We start from the raw sequence: 11,607 nt of genomic DNA on the forward strand, positions 1-11,607 counted from the left end.
GACGATCAGAAGGTTTTTGTTCATATTGTCCAGGATGATAAGATATCATCATGTATGATTAGTACAAGAAGTTAAATATCGTCCAGACAATCGCACTGAATTGATGTCTAGATGATGGAAAAATAGCTTGATTATCCAAACCGATTTCACGATCATCATAGATTACCCCCCTTTTGACATCACAAAAAGGAGGAGGGAAAAAGAAAAACAATACAAACTACTCAACAGAAGTAAAACAACATCACATAAAAATAAGCAAACTAAAAGAAAGATGGCCCATGATCATCCGAAGGAGGTGATGGTGGTGGATGTGGCTGAAAGTAACTAGAAAGAATCGCAAACTGCTCCCTAAGCCAGGCCATATCATGGTCGTATTGTGCTACTGGTGAGCTACATAAGCATCAAAGCGAGCAACGTCCTATACATGTTGCTACTCCTATACAGTGACTTAGGTCTCGAAGTGAGTCTCCCACTTGTTGAATTGCTCTACCAGCTGATCCAGCTGAGAGTGCTAGCGGAGTGAAGTAGGTGCAGGAAAAGGTGTATGAGCTGCCTCCTCAGCTTCCTCGACTTCCTTGTGACCCGGGTGGAGATGAGTACTGTAAAGAAAGTGGAAGGAGTTGTTTGAGTAGAAGGTAGACTGAAAATTTGGTGGGTCAAGATATTAGAGATCGTGTTTTGATTCTAAAATATAGGCAATGATATGTCCTAGGGTAAGATTGGTCTTCCTCCTATGTCTGGGAGCTCGAATAGTAGTTAGATGCTAAATGTAGCAAAAAATCAAATCACTTGAATTGAATTCATGATGAGCCAAAATGTAAAAAGTGGTGTTCAAAAGAAGAGGAGTGATATGAACGTGATTACCAACTATTTGAAGAATTGAGGTGCGAAGGACATGCTGGATTGTCCTAGCATAATTGAGTAAGGTGCTAGACTCTCTAATGTGAAAGTGAGCATTAGTGTTTTTGAGAAAGTGGTTGGCCAGAGCTCTGTCATAGTCAGGATCAGAACATAGGATATGGAGTTTGTCCCTTGTGGAGAAAAGTTACAAAAGCTCTTGATAGTCCTGATATATGATTTCGATGGGATGTTGATTTATATAGGACCCGAGAGCAGTGAAAGAAGAATTTATGCGGAGGCTAGCAAAAAAATTCAAAAAGAAGTTCCAAATTAAAGGGGACAAAGAGAGTAAGAAGGAAGGTCAATGAAGTGTGCACAAATAAACCTAGGGCATGATAGGAAAGAATATCCGGGTTGACAGTCCAAGATACAGTAATCTTAGCTATTTTGAACCTTTATTAGGCAGCTTGATCATTTGCATCAGTGAAGCGAGGGTCTAGATTCACCCTTGAGGAACTCCTAGAAGGATGGCGAGATCTCTTTCCACCAACAATTATGAAGAAACCAGAAGGAAATAGGAAGTGCAAGATTGATGGAAGAAGAGTGTGTGAGAAAAAAATGTTTGAAATCTTTGAATTTTAAATAATCAGCCTGATCATCCAGGATGATCGTAGAATCGTCTAGGCCGATCGGGTGCAATAACTGAATCCAGGATGATTAGTCAGAAATGCGATAAAGTTATCCAGGATGATCAGATATCATATGGGATGATAAGACACAGGCGATCAAGGCGATCATCCCAAGGAGTCAAGCCGGATGATCATTGAAAAAGAAGATCATCCTGGCCGATTAGGTGGATCATCCAGGATGATGCATAATAATGGATTGTACCGGGCATATTTAAAAATGTTTAAATCATTGTCACATGTATCATCCGGGATGAACAGGTGGATCGTCTAGGATGATCATCAATAATTGATCTCACCGGCCGAATTTAAAGGGCTTAAATGTATTGCCACGTTTATCGTCCAGAACGAACATGTGGATCGTATGGGTCAATTTTCCATAAATTGAGCAAAGGTTTAATAACGTCATCCAGGACGAAGACGATCATCCAGGTGATCACAGTAAGCAAAGCAGAATACGATCAGATCATCCATAATGATAAAGTTTCATCCTAGATAATGATTAATAAAGAGAATATATCAGCCGTCATATGGAATTTCAATAGTAAATTGAACCGATCATCCAGGATGATATGAATATCGATCTAGATGATGTGACAAAAGAGTTTAAAATCAGATGATGGATAGAGATGATTAAAGAAGACCTAAAAACACATCAATACTAGTAAAAGATAAATAAAAAATATATAAGAGACAAAAAAGTGAAACAAAACAAAAATTAATAATTTTTTTTTTCTTTTAAAAGCACAAAATGATAAATTCTCCAAGTGAATGAATTTAAGGACTTGTAAGACCAATGAGTTAACATCATCGAAGTCCGAAAATGTAGAATATCCAATCCTACTAACTTTAGCTCGGACTTCTCTCCGAGTAAAATTGTCTTTTGAAAATAGAAGACATAACTCAAAACAAACCAATTGGATAAGGAAAAGATATTTGTTCAAAACTTAGTTCCAGAAAAATATCTTATAGAATAATATACCAAAGTAATTTGTCACAATCATGAAATTTTGAAATCAAGTATTAGAAAATATTAAGTGAAACATAAATTCTTCTAAGATTTAAAGGTTTTTAAAGAGAGGGAAGCTTTTCTTTTTGTAGGCTCATTTTATGCCTCTTGTTAAATGATTGGCGCACTTAGTGCATCATTTAATTTTTTATACACTTTGAATATATTTTTCAATTTGGCATCATTACGCATCTTTTTTTTTTCCTCATTGGCCACTTTTTTTTATTTTTGCAAGCTAGATCCCTTTTCAAAACTCTTAAATATTCACAGTTGTGAGTATATCTTTTAGATATTAGTGAAGAGAGTTTTCTAATAGAAGGAAGAATAAATCACAAAACAGACTCAAATTCATATGATAAATACAAAAACAAGATTTCAAAGAACTTGAAAGTAATACAAAGACTTTGAACATTATATATATATGGGAGATTACTGTAGCAATGTAGAAAAGATCTCAATCGCAAAGTCCAGTTGTTAATTTGAGATAGACTTTATTTAGAAAAGAAAATTACACCACTAAAAGAGGTTAAAGGGAGGAAATAATCAACGGTGTTTCTCCCTTTAACTGATTTAGGGATGTTTAGACATTGAAAACAAATTTCCAAAAACCAAAAATAAGGCAAAATATCATTTTAGCTATAAAAATGAAAACCAAGAAAAAAATGAGATGTAACAATTATAAATTAACAGCAAACATAATAAGCTAAAATAGAAAATAATAACAATCAACAGATTAGTAAACATGTAATTCATAATTTATTAAGTAGCAAGTTTATGCTGTTATGAACCGTGAGCCTCTATTGTCCAAGTACCATTTGCTCACATGAGGTCTTTGGTGAGAAAACACCTAAGAAAATCATCAACTGCTAGATTTAGCAACCCAAATAGGTTTGGGCCCCTTCTTATGAAAAGAAGAATGCAATGCATGTGTGTTATATTATGAATCATGCAGTTTGGATCTCCACACCCAATGTGTACTATGGTGAATAGTGCAAGTGTGTGAAATGTGTCCTAGCATGTCACAAGAGAAACATCTAACTCCAGGAAAAGGATTTACTAATCTATTTAGGTTATAATGCCTCTTCATAGGTGTTGGCTTTAGGTCAAGTGTTGATGTATTCCAATTTCTTTTAAGTGTATTCAATTTAGCTTTAAACCTTAAGTTAGAATTTTCTAAAATAGCATTATTAAGATTTAAATAGTGCTCTTAATGCTCAGGTTCTTCAGTATAAGTCTTAAAATCTGATTCAAGTGAGGTGTAGGATGCTTTCAAAGAATCATGCTCAACAATCAAATTAGAATGCTTTTTATTTAAATCGTCAAATTCATCAAGTAAAGACATTGCTATCAAATAGAGTGTGATCTTTACTTAAACTTTCATACTCTTTTTTCAAATTCAAAAACTCAAATTTCAAACTAGCATGCATTTTCTTAAGTTTCTTATATAATGCATGAATTTTCTCACAAATTTCAAATAATTGATCATAGGTTGGTTAACATACCTCTTCTTGATCAGATTGGCCAAGATGATCTCCCATTAAGTATAAATTTATTATCTCCTCTTTAACTTCAGTCTCAGATGAGTTAGATGCATAATCCGCCTAGAAAACTTTTTGATACTGCTTCTTGTCCTTCCTATATTTAGTTTCTCCTCACCTTTCTCCTTGCTTGGGTGCTCCTTAAGTATAGGATAACCAGCTTTAACATATCCAAGCTTCCTGCACTCAAATCAAACAACATCAGAAGAACTTTAAATATTTTTGCTATCCATACCTCTTTTTCACTTCTAATGATACTTGTTGTTCTTCCTTAAAGAGCTTTTAAATTGCCTAGTAATGAAGACAACATCATCATTTTTAGATCTGGAAGAATCAGTGTCCGTTTTGTTGGCCTTTAGTGCCACAGTTTTCTCCTTCTTTTTATCACCTTCATTAATATTTCTTTGATTGACCCCTTGCTCATAAGAAATGAGTGATCCAAGTAAATTATCAATAGAATAAGTACTTAAATCTTTAGATTCATTAATTGTAGAGATCTTAGCATCAAAAGAAGATGGCAAGCATCTCAAAATTTTATTTACTCTTTCATAATTAGTTAGCTCTCTTCTTAAAGTATACAATGAGATGAAAATTTGAGTAAATCTAGTATACATGTTAGAAATTAATTCAGAAGATTTCATACAAAAAAGTTCATAGTCATGCAACAACATATTCAATCTAGACTGCTTAACTTCATTAGTTCCTTCAAAAGTAATACACAATCTATCCAAAATTTAATTACCAATTGTACAAGTTGAAACATGCATATAATCTTCAGATTTCAAAGCATAGAAAAAAAATTCAATTATTTTGCATTAAGTTATGTTAAATTTCTTTCATCAAAAGTCCATTCAGTAAAAGGAAGTTCAATTTTAATGCCAATAATTTCACGAAAAAGAGGTGTATAACCTTCTTTAACAAGCATCCACATGTGATAGTCAATCGATGGTAAAAAAGTTGACATGCGAGTTTTCAAAAAATTAAAATGAATTTTTTCAAACAAAGGTGGACGGGTAATTGAATATCCTTTCGTAGTATTATGATTACTAGAGTTATCCATGAATCAAAATTCAAAAGTTTTTAACAACTCAATTTTATGAATCCCGCTCTAATACCACTTGAAAGTTCATTAGGGATATTAAGCCCTTATGAACTAGCCCAAGCTAACAAAGAGGAGGGGGTGAATTGGTATCCTAAAAATCTTTCAATCAAAAATAAAAACTTAATCAAAATAAAATTCATAACAAAGAAATTTAACGTTTAGAAATTAAATGTGGAAAAAGTAGTAGTAAAGGACACACAAATTTATAGTGTTTGGTAAACTCGACCTACATCCACTCCCCAGAGGTGACCTCCGAGTATTGCACTAAACTCAGTGACTCTCCTTTTTCTCCCACAACAAGGTATAGAAGCCTATACAAAATCTCCTTTCCATCGACACCGGTGAGGCAGAGAACCCAACTCCTTTTGCTTCCTTCTGAAGTAGGCAAAGAGAATCTTGATTGATTGTTAATGTGGACCACTCTCGAACCTCCAAGAATAAGGGAGGATGATAGAAGAAGATGACTGGGATCCTTACTTGGAACAACCTTTTTGAAACCCCTCACAAACTCCCCATCACAAGATCTTCTCTCTCTCTCTCTCTCTCTCTCTCTCTCTCTCTCTCTCTCTCTCTCTCTCTCTCTTTCTCTCCCTCTCTTCTAGGCTCTCTTAGGTCAAGACAATAACAAAAGATACTCTCTTCAAAGGAATAATAGTTCTTAAATAGAAGAGCTTCGAAATAGCTCTTAATTACAACAAACAAACTTTGTTATACAGGATAATATAAATATCATTTTGTACAATTAGTATAAATTAAGCTCAATCAGCTAGGATGATTTGGGACAATTAGAAGGTTTTTTTTTCATATAGTCTAGGACAATAAGATATCATCCTATATGATTAGTACAAGATGTTAAATATCATCCAAATAATTGCACTGAATGGATGTTTAGATGATGGAAAAATAGCTTGATCGTCTAGGCCGATCTCATGATCATCCCGAATGATTAGTTCAAATCCATTAAAATCATCTAGACCATCACCCTGAATATAAGGTGGCCAATATTGATTATCCAAGAATAACTAAAGTTTTTTGAACTGATCATCCTGGTCGATCCTACAATCATCCAGGATGATTTTATTGAGCAATCAAGCCTTAATTGCTTTCCTTAATAACTAGATTAATTTAGGCATAATTGTGTTTCATCTTCCTGGATGATGGCTTATATGATGTACAAAAATAAATAATACTTAAATAGATCTGGTGCAAATTCTTTCTAATTTGAGCCTATCATCCTGGCCGATACAAATATCATCCAGGATGAAGCGCTTAATGATGGCTACCTTAACCAGGATGCCCTAATTAAGGTTTCTATATTTAATTGATCGTCTAGGTTGATTTATGGATTGTTCTGGATGACATAACCAAAAATAGAGAACTCTAAAAACAATCAAAAAATTTTCCCACGTGTGTGTGCAAGGTTACTTAGCATCAGGAACCACATCGTTTACAATATACTCAAGAAAGGAAAAAGTTTATAAACTGACTTAGACCTAGTCAACCCAATCTTGAGCTGGTTCAAATTACAGTTTGATCTTATGGACCTAGAATATTAGTAGGCATGGCAGTCGTAGAGAAACAGAAGTGTTTATTATCATAAAAATTATATTCCCTGAAAAATAGATTCGCAATAGAGGGTAGGTGTGTTGGACTTAGGGCTACCTAATAGAGGTGTTAGTAGGGATTGATAAGGCCTAGGTTGAGAAATGGCTCAACCAATAGTTATTTTGACCACTTTGGGTTAGCCTAATTCCTGACCCAAGTTGCCCAAGGGCTAGGTTAGTTAGGGAATGTGTGTTGGGTTATGGAGGACCTAGTGCTACCATTGGTTCAATCTAATTTGGATATGGTTGAAACTTGGCTCAAGGGAAACCTCTCTTTGGACACTTGAGTCAAAGCCAAATGGCTAACCCAAGTGAGCACAAGTCTTGGGTCCTTAAGGGTGGTCTCCTTGGAACCTAATGGGTCACCATATGGGTTTGGGTAGGCTTGACAAGGCCTTGGTCAAGGGATTTGAATGGGTGGAACTCTAGAGGAGGTTTGGCCAAAACTGATTAAGTTGGTCAACTAAGTTGACCTAGGTTTAAGGGTTGGGTCCATTAAGTTCAAATTGATCATATGAGCTTAATGGAAGAAGCCCTAAGTTACAGGGAGGTCATTTGGTTGGAAATAAGTGTTTAAACCCTTATGGGCCACTTTGGTCAAACATGATTGACTTGGTCAACTAGGTCAAACCAAAGAGTGGGTTTGGGTCCAATCTAATCCTAATGACATTTAGGATCCATTGGGGTAGGTTTTGAAGATTTATATGGGAAGGCCATGTTGAATTTTATGTAAAAGAAGAAAACCCACTTTAAAGGGCATTTTGGCATTTTAACCTTTGGTTGGTTAATACTTGGTCAAACGGGTTCCCAAAAAGTGTATGCTACAACTCAAAAAGTTGTAATAGAGGTCATTGATGTGATTAAAAGGTTTGAAAAAAGTCCCAAGGTCAAATTCCACTAAATGGCAAGTTAAGTGGCATAGGCTGTAAATATTTAAAAGTTTTGCAGCATTTGGAAATCAATCCTGTTTATGAGGTTAGAGAACTCAAAATGGTATTAAATTTGGTGTGTTGGTCTTAGAGAAATTATTAATCAATATGCAATTTACATGTCATGAATCATAGGTCATTTGATTGTGTTTTAAGGTGATAAAAATTCACCCAAAATTCAGAACCTAGGTCCTTAACCATGGGATTTAGTTTGGAAACTTTGATTTAGATTGGTCTTATGAATTGAATGGTTGAGTTGGGATTATCCACATTAATTACAATCAAATAAATGATTGATATTGATTGCATATAATTTGAAAGTTGATTGAAAATTGGTGGAAGGATAGACTAGAGATTGAATTGAAGGGCGGAATTGGATTTGATTAGTCTTGGGCTTGGTTTTGATTAGGTCCTTTATGATTAAGAAGTGGACATCTTCCAATCATTAGGTCACCAAAAAGAAACTTAGGTTGGTCCTAGTGACCTCATATAGAAATGAGGTCAATAAAGGCCCAATTAGAAGATAATTGGTGGCCCACATATCATGTTTGTATGTATTGAGGGGACCACTTCTTCTCAGCTTGCCACTCAAATTCAGGCTATCCTGCCTTTACCTTCACCTACAATAAATATCCCATAGTTCTACTCATCAAGCCTCTCCTTCCCTTTTCTAGATGCCACATACATTTCTCCCTTCTACCCTTACTACCCACCCCAATTTCATATGGAGGCCCTCGTAGTTATTCATATCCACCATATGTCCCATCATACTATCCTCCACCATCCCCTAAGTCTGCTATAGGAAGACCTTCCACCCTAGCTATAGTAGAGCAGATGATAGAGGGTCAAAAGTTGATTCAATTTGATGGTGAAAATTAAATACTTATATAATATTAAGATGCAAAAAAGGAAAAGAAAAATTGTTTTTCTCACCTAGCATATATTGTGTAAGTTTCACCTGTCAAAATAGTTAACACATAAAATACGGGATATAATACATAGCAGGTCTGATGCTCCTTATATTTCTTGTAAGAAAGTCCTAAAAAAAGTGCGAGACTTTTGGTTCAGAGAGTTTTAGTTTAGTTATTATATAAATATGTTTTATATTGCATATTTTTTTTACTTAAGCTAATATATATATATTCTATGTCATATACTTTTAAATGTGGAAACATTTTTGTTGGATGTCCTAACATAATGATAACATAAAAAAGAATTCTAAGAAGTGTGGGTTGACTCGCATGCGAGACATGTTTACTGATATTAAAAAGTCTTGTGAGAGATCACTCTAGATTGCTAACAGTGTATGGGCTAAAGCTGACTAGTGCTTGAGTTAGCCCAAATTATACCAGGAGGAGGGAACATAATAGTAGAATAAAGTTTTTAATATTGAGGGCATAGGTAGTTCCATTCTTATTGCGGGCTCAATTCTACATACTAAGCTCAGGCAATAACTTGTAATATATTTAAAAGGTTTTAAATAATTTATGTAGATATGAATATTAATGTAAGTATATTACAAAAAAGAGATATTGGGTAGAGATCCAACTGCTGTTGAATTACATAATTATACCCACAAGTGGTAGGAGGACCAACAATGGGTTGATGAGCGAGCAAAGAGAGCCTATATAAGTATATAAGTTTAATATATTTTATATCATGTGTAAATTGCTTAATATTTTATTAAATTTATAGAATAAGTATACATGATTATGAGAGAGCTAGGAAGGAGGAGGTGAGGGATCTTCTGGTGGATCAATAGAATATTATGACTAACCCACTTGGTCATAAGTAGTAGGAGGAATGCAGCATGGAAGGATTTATGGTTTAGGCTCACAAGCCTATGTATACGAGATGTAGACATCTGGTGGCTCCAGCTTCTCAGCAAGTACCCAAGAGTAATTCTATAGTACAAAGGTAGCTTCCCTTCAAGATGACCTATAAGAAGTCAATAAATCACAACCTGGCTGGTAAGCGTAGATACAGATGTATATACATATGTAATAAACTTAGTTTTTGGATGAACTACATAAAATGAGGGAGGAGATGAGTGGAATGTAGGTAGCTTTAGCAGAGGAGAAGATTGAATCTGAGCAGATGTTGGGTTCTTATTTTTAGACATCTGTTATTATTTATATTAGATATTGGTGTAGTTTTAAATGAACCAACTTTAAATTTCATTTTGAACAGTTTGGTGAATGGTCAATTAATTTGGAATGTGTGTATATATTAATATGTTTATGTTCAACGTTTGGTGATGATTCTAATATTATATTTATGTAGAAGTTTAAGTTTGAATAAATATAGTTTTGGAATATTTATGTGTAGGTTATGTTGCATAAATTTTTCTATAGAGATGGTTGTTTTTTTTTTTTTTTGCTACAGGTTTTCGGCGGATTATCTACCTGAAATAGCCACACGATGAAATGATATTGAGTTTTTGGTGAAAATATTTTATTGGCATTTCCTGGCATAATCTGTCGAATGTTTCCTTTGGTAAATGTTCAGTGAAATCATCTCGTAGATTATCCGTCGGCCTTTATGGCTAAATTTTTTTCCAAAACTTTTGGTAGAAAAATGGTGAATTTCCTTCTAAGAAAATGATGTCTTGGCCATAATGTTTTTGCTGACATTCCACTAATAAGTCCACAAGAAATATTTCTAGTAGATTTATTCCAACATAAAAAACTTTCTTAGCGTGAATTACGGTCAGACATCATTTTTCCTGAAATTCATAAGAAATTGAACTTTACTAGTGGAATTTCATCTATACTGGTAGATTTTGTCCGCCGGTAATATCCAATTTTCTTATATTGGCTAAGAGAGAAGAATAATATAGAATTAGATATAGGATACATTCCCTAATTTACCCCATCCAAAATTAAGGTCAATTGGACCATTAGTTAGAGAGTAATTAAAGAAAATTAAAAGGAAAACAAACCCTGATTACTCATAATGTAGCTGTCATTAACTCTTGAAAATATGTCTAAACTAAACTTGGGCTAATGTTTGTTTTATAAATCCTAAGAACTCTAAATATTGATGAGAAATAGATTTATTACATTTTATTAAAGTTTTGGTATTTTTTTTATTTAAACAACATATTTTATTGCATTATCTCAATGGTGACCAATCATTGTCAATGACTCATGATGGCACACGGTAGTGACCATGCATTGAATGGTGAGGGTGTCACATAGGTTTACTTATCATGTTAGCCATGGATAGATGCCACTGGATTTTGATGGTCCTAGATCAATACTCATGATCATGCCAAATGAGATTTTGTTTATCCCTTATGTATAATCAGACAAATCGAATGGTTCATATAACTTGATCCAACTAGTTCAAGCAAACTGAACAGTGTATATCATATACATTCCATAGAGAAGGAAAAATAGCAATTCATGAAGAAGCTTTCAAAGACATAATCTACTAAACCTCAACCTATGAAACTTTAGGAAAGGTTCACTATTATGTAATGACATGTGGGCAGGTGTTTAGAAGCTTTAAAATGTACTTTATAAAAAGCTATTTATTTTTGAACTTCTAGATTGGGGTTTATGTTTTACCTTAATTGGATTTGTCGCAATGGATGTTTCAGGGCACTTTTTGTTCCTTAAGACTTCAAAAATAATTTGATAAAAGATATTATGGTCTGAGAAGCTTTGGATTAAGAACTACTTGAGTTTGATGAATTTTAAGCTAAGGTGGCATAATTTTATTATTGTTCACCTTGGTAGGTAGGCCTTAATTAGAGTGATTCATTACATGCTCAACACTTTTTTCAATTTATTATGAGCTAGAGTAGTGGCATGCAAAGAAGGAAAATGACCTTAGGTCATTCTAAATTGGGGGGGGGGGGGGGGTGGGGGGGGGATAGCTATTTTTAGCTAAAT

Source organism: Dendrobium catenatum, unplaced genomic scaffold (genome assembly GCF_001605985.2).
Source record: "Dendrobium catenatum unplaced genomic scaffold, ASM160598v2 fragScaff_scaffold_156, whole genome shotgun sequence".
Taxonomy (NCBI): Eukaryota; Viridiplantae; Streptophyta; class Magnoliopsida; order Asparagales; family Orchidaceae; genus Dendrobium; species Dendrobium catenatum.